Genomic DNA, 14,751 nt, shown 5'->3' with positions numbered 1-14,751 from the left:
ATAATATGTAGTCTTACTATTTAAAACAATATTTTTCGCCGCAAGTGCAACACCCGGCACCCGGGTCATCTTACCCAGGACTTCCTCAAAGTATGTCTAGGTGTGTTGAGTTTGACCACTTTCTTTCTCTTCAGACACTAGGGGATTATTAGACATTTGAAACTACCGATAAATACTTAAGAGCACGTTTATACAAATGAGGGAAAAATTTATTGTGCATAGATTTTGATCGGCAGAGAGTTAATTTATTCAATCAAGGGGAAAATATTTTATCATGCTGGATAATCTTTAAGTCCTTCCTCAATTATTCTAAATCCTGTCGAATAGTTACAAAAATAATTGACACAAAAAAAGCAAGATGATAAATGATCAAATGGAAAAAGGAACTAGATCGGTAAAATATTAAAACTTTTATAAAGTGATAGTTATGAAGATAAACACAAATAAAATAAATAAATGGCATATAATGTTTTAAAACACAAATTTTTCAAGGCCATTATATATATTTTTTCTTTTGCGATAATATTATAAATTATATCATTTTTTTAAAAAAGTGAAAATTCCTACATTTAATTATTTATAAATATAATATACCTATCTTTACATAATATAGAAATCCTTAATTTTTGGTATGAAATTATAGAAGCACTGTATAAATAAGCAAATATTTTCAAAATGACAAGTCCGTGATAAAACACATCAAGAATAGGTAATAATTATATTTTTTTTCTTTGATGTTTATTTGTTTTAATTTTATTTTAATTATATATATACATATTATATTAATTATGTAAATTCGAACTATGTAAATTTAGAATATCCAAACTATCAACTTTTAATGAGTAGGGAGACCGGGGTTAGTTGAATCGTTGGGAGTGGCAAACAACTCGATCCCATTTTTAAGTTAAAGATACTAGGACATTTAAATTTTGTCATATCTATTTAATAAGTGTGTCTATACACAAAAAATATTTTGAAATAATTGACTATTAAAAAATTTTTTGCAAGATACTTTTATAGCAGTTTGAACCCTCTTTTATTATCAGAGAAATTTTTACAAACATAATTGGTTTTATTCTATCTTTAGTAAAATAAATGCTAGTGGGTGCTTGCGAAAACAGGGTTTATCTTTGGTTATTTTAGAGATTTAGGGAGGGGGCTTTAGGGAAAGCTGGGTAAAAATGCAAAAGTCTAATAGCAAGAACGCCGCAGCTTTTACTTTTATTGTTCCTGAACTGGGATTGTTTTAAATTTGGTCAAATGAGTATGTTAATTAGTAGTAGAATCTCAAAATTCTAGATATAGTAATGAAAAACCATATTTTTCCCTCCTTTTTCCCTAACGTTTATTATTTTATTTGATATTTATTTGTTTTGAAAAAGGTACTCTTCTAAATTTTAGGACATTTGTAGGTTATACCCAATGTCTAAACTATCAAATAAATTTGGTCCGGGATTTCCAGCTTGTAAGAAAGATTGCGAGAGCCATTTAAGCTAATTCAACATCTCTGAGGCTTTACGGTAAGAGATAAAATGACAAATTTTAAAGAAGGAATTTCCCAGAACAACAATCCCACAAAATATTTTAAGTAGTTTTTTTTCCTGTCCGTGGAATCTACCCACTAAATCCCGATATTTTTACCTATTATATTTATTCATAATGATCGTTCTAGAGATAAAACTATTATGGATGACGTTATTCCTAATGATATCCGAAACTTTTATGTATGTTTAGGATGAGTTTATAGCCAACTAACTATTGAATAATGATAGATACTTTTCTACGGGAAGGGGGGTGGGGGCTTGAAGTAAGATTGATTGAAATATAGTAAGATTGGAAAGGAGAAAAGGAAATAGGGGCTATGGAAGGAGGGGAGGAGGTATGTTTTTTCTAAGCTAATTTTGATAGTTTAGATTTACTATTTTTGCTATAAATATTGAGGAGGTATCAGGCGCGTAACCAATGGGGGGGAAAGGGGGAAATTTCCCCTCCAATCGCAAATTTGACTGTTTAATATCATTTTAAGCTAATAAAAATTTTACCATCCACCCCCCCCCCCCCAATCAAAATTTTACAAATATTTGAATAACAATTTTCCAACATAAAACTTATTTTTTATAAATATATTTTATTAAAATTTCCTTTCCTTGCGAGTACATTAACATTATTCAAAAATATTAATAAAATGGAAAAATTTTAAGTCAAAGAGATTGAAATCAAATGGTAATTTAGTTTATTATTATATAATTATTTTATTAAATTCAAAATTATTAGTAAGTTAGAATTAATAAGTATTTTTAATATTAATTATTAATAAAGATCTATAATTTTTTAAATATTTTACTTTTACTTCGATTTTGTAGAGCAGATGAAATAGAAATACAAAAGTTAAATAAGGCTGAGCATGAAAAAAAGTAATGTGTCGTCAGAAGCGATATCATTATTGAATTCATTTGATCAATCAGAGTTTATCATTGCTGCTAGTTGCATCAATAAATTATTTTCCTATAGCTCACTACTTTGTAGAAATTTACAAAAACCAAATTTAGATTTGGTTCAGGTTATTGATTTGGCGGAAAAAATATATGAACAGGTAGATACAATAAGAATGAATGTAGATGAATATTTTCATAATATTTATATAGACGTTGAATCGAAGGCTAAATTTTATGATATAACACTAATTAAACCTCGTCTAGCATCTGGGCAATTATTGAGATGTAAAATAAATATTGGCTCAACTGAAGAATATTATAAAATATCCACTTTCATCCCATTCTTAGATACTTTTTTATCGCAAATAAAAGTACGGTTTTTAGATAAAAAAACAAGTCTTTAGCAATCTTCAAGTTTTAATACCTAAAGATCCATCTTGGTTTTCTAATGCCACTATTGGTAAAATGAAATATTTAGCAAAATTTAATTCCTATGATATTGATACTGCAATAAATTTAATCAGTGAATTCTTGTGGTATAAATATTTACTACGTTTAGCTATTTTACCTGAGCATGCTATTATTGCGCTCAATCGGTGTAGAGAAACCTTGGCTCAAATTCCTAATATTTTGAAGTTGTTTTATATTCTTGCACGTTTGCCTATTATAACAGGTACGAATGTAAGGACTTTCCAACTTAAGAAGGTTGAAAACATATTTATGAAGTATACTACTTCCGAATCTCGGCTAAATGGGTTAGCTCTGTTAAATATCCACAGAGATTTGGTTCCAACGACAAACAAAATTCTTGATGAATTGGCAACATTACCACGAAAATTAAAAATCACATTATAATTATAGTATTTAATAAAAAAATTTGTATAATACTGTATTTGATAATAAGTTTAAAAAAACTTGTTTTTTAAATTATTTTCTAGTCAATATTTTCTAGTTTTGTTAAACGCCTCGTTTTGAGCCGATTTTTAAAAACGGCTAACTCAGTTATTTATCCAGAAAAATATTAAGCCTGAAAATTTTGCTCATAGAAGAAGCAAAGGTCTAGAGACATATAGTAACGAAATTTCGAGGCTTAGTTAATATTTTTCTGGCGAAAATATTGAGTTAGCCGTTTTCAAAAATTGGCTAAAAACGAGCCGTTTAACAACATTAATATTTTATACACACTACTAGTAGTATTTTCAATAAAAAATTTATATTATACTTATATTGTATGAGAATTTAAGCTAGGGCTATAAAGCAAATTTTAGAAAAAAATGACATTAAAATTTATTTCAACTTTACATTTAAAAAACTTTATTAATTATAATATACCTAACTAAAAATAATAAAAAATAGGCTTGTTATATCCATTAGCACGAATTAGTAAATAATAGTTACAAATATAAATATAATTATTATTAAATTATTCATAATTTAATGGAATAGCTAGGCCGGGGGAAAGCTGGCCGAAGGCCAGACAAGAGGGGTTTGGGGGCGAAGCCCCCAAATAATTTTCCCCCCCCCAAGAAAATTTTTGATACGCCACTCGGGGGTAGGTATTATTAAAAAAAAATTGGGGGGGGGGGGTATGCTAAAATTTTTAGGGATGTAATATTCAGTAAAAAGTGGTAATAAATAAAATTATAATTTAATTTATATATATATTTTTGCCAAATTTTATTGTAATAGTTATTATTTAAACTATAAAATATAAAAATTATTCTATAAATATTATAATTCTTAAGAAATAAAGAATGATATTTTTGTCCATTGTAAGGTAGTAAATTAATATAAAAAGATGCGGATGTATGGCGATTTTTTAAAAAATGTTTTTTGCTTAGCACCTTCTCCAAGATGGCGTCCTAGCTTGTTTTAATTTCTGCTCTTAATTTGGAGTAGAGAATTCTATTTAGTAAAGCAGTTAGGAAATCATTCCAATTTGCGTTTTTTTTTAAATATCAGATTTTGACAATAGGTTTAAAGTATTGTTGATAAAGTAACTTAGTTACATTTTTGCCAAAATAATTCTGGTTACCTTTGAAAAATGTAGGAGGGTAACTGTAAACTAGCTATATTTTTTGAAATGTGACGACAAAAGTAACCAGTTCCTTTTAAATTATGTTAAATAGTTATATATATCTCATTTATTATCTTCATATTTCATTAGAGGTGGGCGCGGGCCTAATTTTTTATTCACGACCCGATCATGAAAGGCAATATTTTGATCACGCCAGAAATATTGGTTTTTAATTTTTTTTTCTCCTAAATTTCTCAAAACTTTTGGGCTTCTATTAAGCTTTTTTAAATTTATTCTATCATAGTTTTTTATTTCTTTAATTCCATATTAATAACATATAATCACCATTTATAATTCGAATTTTTTTATTTAAAAATAGAAAGAATTTCCATATTTTTTTATTTCGATTGTGTTCCTCTTTCCTCTAATAAGCGAGTGGCTATAGAAAAAATAATTTGGAAGCTGAACTTGCCGGAGCTAATGAAATTTTATTAGCAAATTTTCTCAAAAAAAGAAATGAATTTACCTTCCAAAACTTCATATATTTTCATTGTTACTTGTTTTATGAATGATTAATCTTTTAAGTTCATCCTCACAACTTTCATTGGTAGATGATGTTGCCTCATCAGAATCAGAATAATTTAATAATTATCTATTTATTTAGAATATTACTGGTTTTTTTTATGTTTACAGGATAAATTAGAAAAGTTAAAAATGATAGTCATTGTCTTATACATGTCATCGAATTTCAAATCATTTAGCATTTTCTAAGTTGTTTTATATATTCCTTGTCATCTGTTAATAACTTAAGACGTTTTAAATTTGGATTTAGAAAGAAACCTACAATATGTAGTGGCTGCTAAATAAATCTTTCCCTTAAAAGAGATATTCTCCTGTTTCTTAGGTTGCTTATTACCGTATCACCTTCTGTAGGTTGACTAAATTTCATCAATTTTTTATTTCCATAAATGAACTTCATTTATAGTAGGATAAGAATCTGCAGATTATCCAACATTATTTAAATAGTGATAAAAAAATTATCTAACTGGTGTATGTTATTTAGTTCTGTGGTCGCTAATCCATTTAATTCTTGTTTGTAAAGCAGGTAAACTTATATTTTATCATATGAATTTATTAAACTTTGTATCATGGTATATACAGAGTTCCATCTCGTTATTATATCTTGCTTAATGAAATGGCTTAGCTTACTGTCTGCTGCAGATTGCTTAAAATATTGAACTCTCTTTTTTACATAATTTCTACTTAAAGCTATTTAAGGTAAGCAATTATTAAAAATATATTGCATTATGTTATTTAATATATTGCATGAACATGATATCCTTTAATTATCTTTGAACACATATATTCATTACATTTTAAACAGCATGTGTATCAATTATCTTTTAGATTTTTGGTAAATATGAGGAAATAAACGATAAGTTCATTAAGATATTAAATTTTTCTTTTAATTTTGTCTGATTATAATCTGAGTGCGAATGATTAGCATGTACTAAAGGTGAATGAAAATAAAACATATTTAAATTAAATTTATTATAAAATTTCTATTGCTAAACTAGTTGAGAGACTTTTTATAAGACGCGGAAAAGATGTTATTTATAAAATATGTAATTTTTGTATTCAAAAATTATTTCTTTTTCCTTTAAAAAGAATTAAATGAAATTAGAAAATATAAATTATAATTTTAAAATTACAAATTTATATTTATTTTAAAAAAAATTTATAATTTCCGGATCTGGATAAGGTTCATGCCCAATCACGCTGGCAAAAATATTGGGAAGGCCCATCACGCCCAGTCACGCCTAATAATTTAAAATTTATTCCCACACTCATCGTGTCACGCGCAATTTCATGGCCCGATCCCACCTTTAATTTCCATAATTTATACATAATTTTTATGAAAAATAAATATTATAATGTTTTATTTATATTATTTTTAGGTAAAAATGAATATTTTTCGAAAGTGATCATTTCTTTTTTAAATTTTATTTTATTTTATTTAAATACTTTAATTAAAATTTAGGAATTATAAAATTGTTTTTTATAATAAAGATCATATAAAATATGTTATTTATATCAGAGATCTGCAAACCCGGCCCTAAGCGCGGCCTGGCCCGTAATTTTTTTTTTTAAATATACCCGGGTCGGATCTAAAAAAATTTTTTAAAAAATATACCAGGGGCGGTTCTGCCCATATATTTTAAAACCAAATTTTTAAATCGCCATTATTAACTATAAAAAAAATAGATATAATATATTTGAAAAAAATCTAGGCCGGGCCTGAAAATATAAAATCCAAAAGGACTGAAAAAAATTTTTGAATAAAAAATCCGGGTCGTGCAAATGGTACCACTGCAGGTCTCTGATTTATATAAATAATTTATAAAATAACTTTTAATGTAATGTAACTTATTAGTTTTGAAATGTAATTAGTAACTGTTTTTTTCAAAATTGTAATTGGTTACTATTACTAGTTACTTTTTAAAAGTAACTGAGAGGGGCATATTTATACTTATTAAATCTAGTAAACACGTTCTATTGAGTTAGCTATTTAGAATTCTAAAAAGAAAGATTAAACGCGATATCATTTTTACATAAAACTTAACTTGCCATTTTTATTTACCCAATCGTTAATGTCATCAATTTAGCTGCCCCTGCCTTACAAGCATATTTGTGCTAAATTATTAAATTTATTATCAAAAAATTACACTTCCTGATAGCAAATTCACATTAATAGTATATTTTTATAGCGGCCCTTTTAAGATTTCAGCAAAAATAATATTGTGTAAGCCTGGAGATTTTGTTCATAGATGGCACAAAGGTTTGGACTTTTATTTACCAAATCTCGAGGCATTCATAATATTATCGTGACTAAAATTTTAATCAGGCTGTTTTAAAAAATCGACCCAAATCGGGTGGGGTGGGGGGTTTAGCAACTGTAATTAAGATACTGTACATTTCTTATTGAGATAGGAAATTTATGGGGTTTCAGAAATTTTCGATTTTGAATCATTTATCTGAGGAAGATTTGTAAATTTAATTAAAATCTGATTTGACCGGAAATTCATTCCAACATATAGATTAAATACCTTATAAATTTCAGACAATTTTCGCCATAAACTTTTATGAATTTTTAAATTTATTTTTATAAAACCATTATAAAAAGAATACAAAAGTTATAGACAAAATTGTCTTATTCAGAGTGTGAATTTTCTACAAACATTTTTTTAAAAAAATAAGGAATTCAAAATAAATATATTCAAAAAAGTGAGAAGGAGGATTATCCGAGAGAGAATGGGACACTATGAAAATTTGGATCAATAAATCCCCGAGTTGATCCTTTGGTTAGCGGAGGTAAAACTTCTACTTAAGATCTCCAGTTATTGGTAGGCATTCTTTCTTGATTAAATGAAGAAGATTATCGTCATAGATTTCTAATGTAAAGTTGGTGAGGAGAGGGGGGTATTTTAATGATTTATACTATTTTTCTCTCTTCTAGTAATGGTGACTTAAATCTATCAGAATAATAATCGTTAATATGCCTACAATTTATAAAATCCTAAAATGTGATATTATTTATGCAAATTAAAAATAAATCTTTGATTCCCAATCCTGTCATCTAGTTTTCTACAAATTTAAGCAATTCTTCATTCAAGAGTCACAACGTCATTTGCACCATTTTTGGAAGATTTATTTCTTCTTTATTTTATTTCTCCAAATTTATGTGTGATAAACTTTCTTTCTTTCTTTCTTTCTTTCTTTCTTTCTTTCTTTCTTTCTTTCTTTCTTTCTTTCTTTCTTTCTTTCTTTCTTTCTTTCTTTCTTTCTTTCTTTCTTTCTTTCTTTCTTTTTTTTAAAAAAAGCTTTGATTTTAAACCCTAAATTCAAAAGCCAATGATTCTTTTCTGTTATGTTATGGAAAAACATATATTTAAAACAATATACTTATTGGATGAGGATTTATTTGAAAAAAAAAACCATTATTTTCCCTATGATTTTCGTCATTTTTTAAGTAAAATATTATTTACAATTGAAATTATTTTTTATCTGTTTTTCTCTATAATTTTACAATATCAATAGTGTGTATACAATACTCTCCTCATTTATATCTTTTCAAATATTTTAAATATCAAGGAAATTACAATCAGGACTTGGCACATTACTTGGAAAAATTAATACCGTTACCGCGCCATTATCGCGGTTAAGCGATTAAATTACCACCTTTACCTTAAAAAATAGGTTAAATTAGAATAACATATAGGAGCAGACCATTAATAAATTTTTTCAAATATTTTATACTTTTTACTCAAGGTTGAATATAGTAAATGAAAATTTTTGTCCCAGTTAATTTATAGGATAATTAATATTATAATTTCATTAATTACATGGACAGTGTTTTAATGATATAATATACCATTTCAAGTATAAATAATACATATATAAAATATGATATTATTTGAATTTTAAAAAATGCGTAAAATTTTTACCAAATTCTATTACATTATCATATAGAATTTTAAATATTTAATAATAGCCAATAAATACTTATTTATATTATTATATAAATATATTATATTATTTGAATAATTTTATTCCAACTAGCCCTTAGTTACCAATATGATTAATGATCAATACCTTCTAAAATTATATTTAAGCAAATGCAAAAAGAGGGTTTTTAATAATTTTATTTTAAACTCCATATGTTAATGCCACTTACATATTCTGAAAAAACATTTTAATATTTATACCTAAAAGTCACATTTTATCATAAAAAAATTTAAATAGCTCAGTGATATAAAATCCTTCAGAATGCTATAAAATAATCAAATTTAAATTTCAGAATATTTCTGGATTTTAAATAAAATCCACTGAACTGATAAGCGACTTGCGGCAACTTGCCCTGGTCTCTCCTAAAGATTATAAAAAAAATTTATATACATTAAAAAGGAAAAAAGAGTCCATAAAGAATTTTATCGATTCATTTCATTTTCTCTGTAAAAGTCTAAAAGGAAAAAAAATATAATATAAATTATAAACGCAAAAACTAGTTTATTGATATTATAATATTTAATTTAATATGTTAACAATATCAAGGATTTTATCATTTTAAGCATTTGTATACAAAGACTATTAATTTTTTTTCAAATAAAAAGCATCATTTTCGTCTCTTATACATTGTAATTCACGAATTAGGCGAGCTATGTAATATGCAAATAAATTCGGTGTTTTCGATGAGATTGCTGATTCTACTATCTGATGCTAGTCTCGATGGTTATATGTGTTATGAGATAAGCTATGTAGTGCAGATCGAAAGCTAGAACATGATTCCATCCATTAAAATATGTTTAAAATGAGTAGTATTAAATTTAAAAAGATTTGATCATTATTTAACAGATTACTGTATATGTTGACTTAGTACTGTTTATTTACCAAATCTAAGCCATATATTATTATGAAACATGATATATTATATATTTGTACTCACTAGCGAACCCAAGATTTTCGTATAGGACTGGACATTTATAGATTCCTTCTTTGAAAAGCCCTGGTTACATTTTTTTTAATATAACTTTGATGAACTTTAATTTTTTTTTTGATAAAATGACTTTTTTTCTCGAAGGAGTATTGGAGAAATTTGTTCTTAGCTTAAATTATATTTAGGGAAACAGTCAAGTTTAGGGGTTATACAATTACTTTATTTTAATAATTATAAATTTATCTCCTTTATTATAAATATTTTAAATAATCAATATAAATTATATTTTCCCCATATGAAACAATAAACCTCTTAAAATTTTTATCTTTTATTGATTTTAATATCTTAATATTATTAAAAATATGACTAAGAATAGAATTGAAAATTAAGAAATTATAAAAAAATATTATTTAAAGAAAATAGGATAAAAAAATTAGATTAATATGACACCTCTTTGATGTTAGAAACATCGAGTCTATTTTGTGTTAGTTATTTAGGTGGTGAGCTAAACATCTATTTTGTAGCTTATCGTTTTAACGAATAGTATTTCTTTTAACCTTAAAATATTGGTAAATTTTTATAACAAAAGAGCAAAGCACCTTGTCGTTTATCCACGGGTTTTCCTACTTTAATTTCAAATATTTATGTTTGTAGCTCTCGATAATCTTGATGCCCTATATATAGAACTAAATTTATTATTAATCTATTGTTAGATTGATAAGTAGATAAATTCAGATAAAGGAAGAGAATAAGAGATTAGGATAGATAAAACAAAAATGGGGGCAAATGATTATGATTGGTTAAACAAATAAGATCCCATGATATTTAAAAGATTGGGCCAAAAGAAGATAGAACTCTATTTTATTATATAAAAAGACATAATAATATTTCGGCCTCAATTCAACTAAAAGAGGACATAAAAACTTATAATAATAAAGTAGTGATGTGTTATGAAATCAGTGGCGTATCCAGGATTTTCTTATGGGGGGAGGGGGGTTGGGGGGGGGGGGGTTTCGCCCCCAATACCTTCTTAACTGGCCTTCGGCTGGGTCTTATGTTTTAGCTATTCTATTAAATTATTCATACTTTAATAATAATTATATTTCTAATTTTAACTATTATTTACTAATTCGTGCTTATGGATATATTACAAGCCTATTTTTTATTATTTTAAGTTAGATATAATATTTAATAAAGTTTTTTTAAATGTAAAGTTGAAATAAAGTTTAATGTTTTTTTTTTATAAAATTTGTATTAAAAACTTGCCTCAGCTTAAATTCTCATACATTATAAGTAGAATATAATATTTTTATTGAAAATACTAATAGTAGTGTGTATAAAATATTGACTATAAAATAATTAAATTAACAAGTTTTTTTTTTAACTTCTTATCAAATACAAAATTATACAAAATATTTTCTATAATTATAATGTGATTTTTAATTTTCGTGGGAATGTTGCCAATTTATCAAGAATTTCGATTGTCGTTGGAACCAAATCTCTGTGGATATTAAACAGACCCATTTAGCCGAGATTCAGTACATCGTAAATATGTTTTCAACCTTCTCAAGTTGGAAAGAGTCCTTTCATTCGTACATGTTGTAATAGGCATACATGCAAGAATATAAATAAAACAACTTCAAAATATTAGGAAATTGAGCCAAGGTTTCTTTACACCTATTGAGCGCATCAATAGCTCAGGTAAAATAGCTAAACGTAGTAAATATTTATACCACAATTCGAATTCACTGATTAAATTTATTTCATAATCAATCTCATAGGAATAAAATTTTGCTAAATATTTAATTTTACCAATAGTGGCATTAGAAAACGAAGAAGGATCTTTGGGCTTGAAGATTTCTAAAGACTTGTTTTTTATCTAAAAACCGTACTTTTATTTGCGATAAAAAAGTATCTAAGAATGGGATGAAAATGGATATTTTATAATATTCTTCAGTTGAGCCAATATTTATTTTACATCTAAATAATGGCCTAGGTGCTAGACGAGGTTTAATTAGTGTTATATCATAAAATTTAGCCTTCTTTTCAACGTCTAGATACATTCATTCTTATGGTATCTACCTGTTCATATATATTTTTCGCCAAATCAATAACCTGACTAAATCTAAATTTGGTTTTTGTAAATTTCTACAAAGTAGTGAGCTAAAAATAATTTATTGATGCAACTAACAGCAATGATAAACTCTGATTGATCAATTGAATTCAATGATATCGCTTCTGATCAGCCTTATTTAACTTTTGTATTTCTATTTCTTCTGTTCTACAAAATGAAAGTAAAAATGAAAAATATATAAAAAATTATAGATATTTATTAATAATTAAAATATTATTAAAAATACTTATTAATTCTAACTCACTAATAATTTTGTATTAAATAAAATAATTATATATAATAATATAATAAATTAACGTTTGATTTCAATCTCTTTGACTAAAAATTTTCCATTTTATTAATATTTTTGAATAATGTTTATGTACTCACAAGGAAACGAAATAAATTTTATGTTGGAAAATTGATAATCAAATATTTGTAAAATTTTAATTGGGGGGGGGGGGGGGGTAAAATTTTTATTAGCTTAAAATGATATTTATGAAAACAGTCAAATTTGCGATGGGGGGGGGGGAATTTCCATTTTTTTCCCCATTGGTTACGCGCCTATATGAAATCAATGTGAATTTTGAATCAATTATTTTTAGACCATTTATTCTAAAAATCTTAAGACGGGTATTCTACACGTGCAGACAGAATACATTTCCGGTCAAATCAGATTTTTCACATTAAAAAATGGCCTTTAGTAAATGATTTAAAATTGAAATCCCAAATTCACATTGATTATATAAAAATTATAATTTTTTTTCTATAAAAATTTTCTCAGAATCCCAAATTAAATTTCACATTTAAACATAATTATTTTTAATTAAGATATTATCAATAATAATTAAATTTATATTTTCGACACTCATTTTTTTTTGGTGTTATTAACTAAACAAAATTACGTGATGAGGTACTTCAGTGCAAAAAAAAATATATATACCGCGTTTTTTTTTCGGCTGCACTTTAAGGGAACAGAGTTTGGAGCTGGAAATAGAACCTGGAACTCTCTTTTAAAAATTTATAGGAACTAGAGTAAGAATTCATTTTAAATCTTCCAGAAACTGAACCAATATGCGCGTAGCCAGCGGAGGAAGGGAGAGGAGGGGAAATCGCCCCGAAGCAAAATGCACATTTTTGAATATACGGACGCGTAGCCAGCACGGACAGTGGAAAATCCTCCCCCCCCCCAGATTCACTTATCTTAGCCCTATTTAATTCCTGTTCTCTGTTGTATAATAATAAATTCCCTAAGTATAATTCTATTTAATTAATTTCCACCAATGACTATGATTAGGCAAAATTTCTAGAATGTACGAATGTACAGATCAGGCGCCTAACCAATTGGGGGGAAACGGGGAAATTACCCCCCCCCCCATCGCAAATTTGACTATTTTCATAAATATCATTTTAAGTTAATAACAATTTTACCCTCCACCCACCCCCCCCCCCCCCCCCACAATCAAAATTCAAATATTTGAATATCAATTTTCCAACATAAAACTTATTTTTTATAAATAAATTTTATTAAAATTTCCTTTCCTTGTGAGAACATTATTCAAAAATATTAATAAAATGGAAAAATTTTAAGTCAAAGAGATTGAAATCAAATGGTAATTTATTTTATTATTATATATAATTATTTTATTAAATTCAAAATTATTAGTAAGTTAGAATTAATAAGTATTTTTAATATTAATTATTAATAATTATCTATAATTTTTTTAAATATTTTATTTTTACTTCGATTTTGTAGAACAGAAGAAATAGAAATACAAAAGTTAAATAAGGCTGAGCATGAAAAAAAGTAATGTGTCGTCAGAAGCGATATCATTATTGAATTCAATTGATCAATCAGAGTTTATCATTGCTGCTAGTTGCATCAATAAATTATTTTCCTATAGCTCACTACTTTGTAGAAATTAACAAAAACCAAATTTAGATTTGGTTCAGGTTATTGATTTGGCGGAAAATATATATGAACAGGTAGATACAATAAGAATGAATGTAGATGAATATTTTCATAATATTTATATAGACGTTGAATCGAAGGCTAAATTTTATGATATAACACTAAACCTCATCTAGCACCTGGGCAATTATTGAGATGTAAAATAAATATTGGATCAACTGAAGAATATTATAAAATATCCACTTTCCTCCCATTCTTAGATACTTTTTTATCGCAAATAAAAGTACGGTTTTTAGATAAAAAACAAGTCTTTAGCAATATTCAAGTTTTAATACCCAAAGATCCATCTTCGTTTTCTAATGCCACCACTATTGGTAAAATTAAATATTTAGCAAAATTTTATTCCTATAATATTGATACTGAAATAAATTTAATCAGTGAATTCGAATTGTGGTAAAAATATTTACTACGTTTAGCTATTTTACCTGAGCATGCTATTGATGCACTCAATCGGTGTAAAGAAATCTTGACTCAAATTCCCAATATTTTGAAGTTGTTTTATATTCTACCATGTTTGCCTATTATAACATGTACGAATGAAAGGACTTTCCAACTTAAGAAGGTTGAAAACATATTTATGAAGTACTACTTCCGAATCTCGGCTAAATGGGTTAGCTCTGTTGAATATCCACAGAGATTTGGTTCCAACGACAAACAAAATTCATGATGAGTTGGCAACATTCCCACGAAAATTAAAAATCACAATATAATTATAGTATT

General features: G+C 26.5%; 1 protein-coding gene across 1 annotated transcript in view; it reads left to right on the top strand.

The window, feature by feature from the left end:
* The first annotated feature begins 582 nt into the window (after positions 1 to 582).
* LOC135928447 (uncharacterized) overlaps positions 583 to 14,751 on the top strand; it is a 71,650-nt gene continuing 57,481 nt past the window's right edge. The window contains exon 1 of the mRNA XM_065464922.1: positions 583 to 709. The gene's annotated coding sequence lies outside the window, so the exon portion shown is untranslated. The remainder of the gene's footprint in view (positions 710 to 14,751) is intronic.

Source organism: Gordionus sp. m RMFG-2023, chromosome 1 (genome assembly GCF_954871325.1).
Source record: "Gordionus sp. m RMFG-2023 chromosome 1, tfGorSpeb1-WG-v2, whole genome shotgun sequence".
In the NCBI taxonomy this organism is placed as follows: Eukaryota; Metazoa; Nematomorpha; class Gordioida; order Chordodea; family Parachordodidae; genus Gordionus; species Gordionus sp. m RMFG-2023.
Note: the sequence above shows the minus strand (reverse complement) of the source record. Positions and strands in the feature narration are given on the sequence as shown.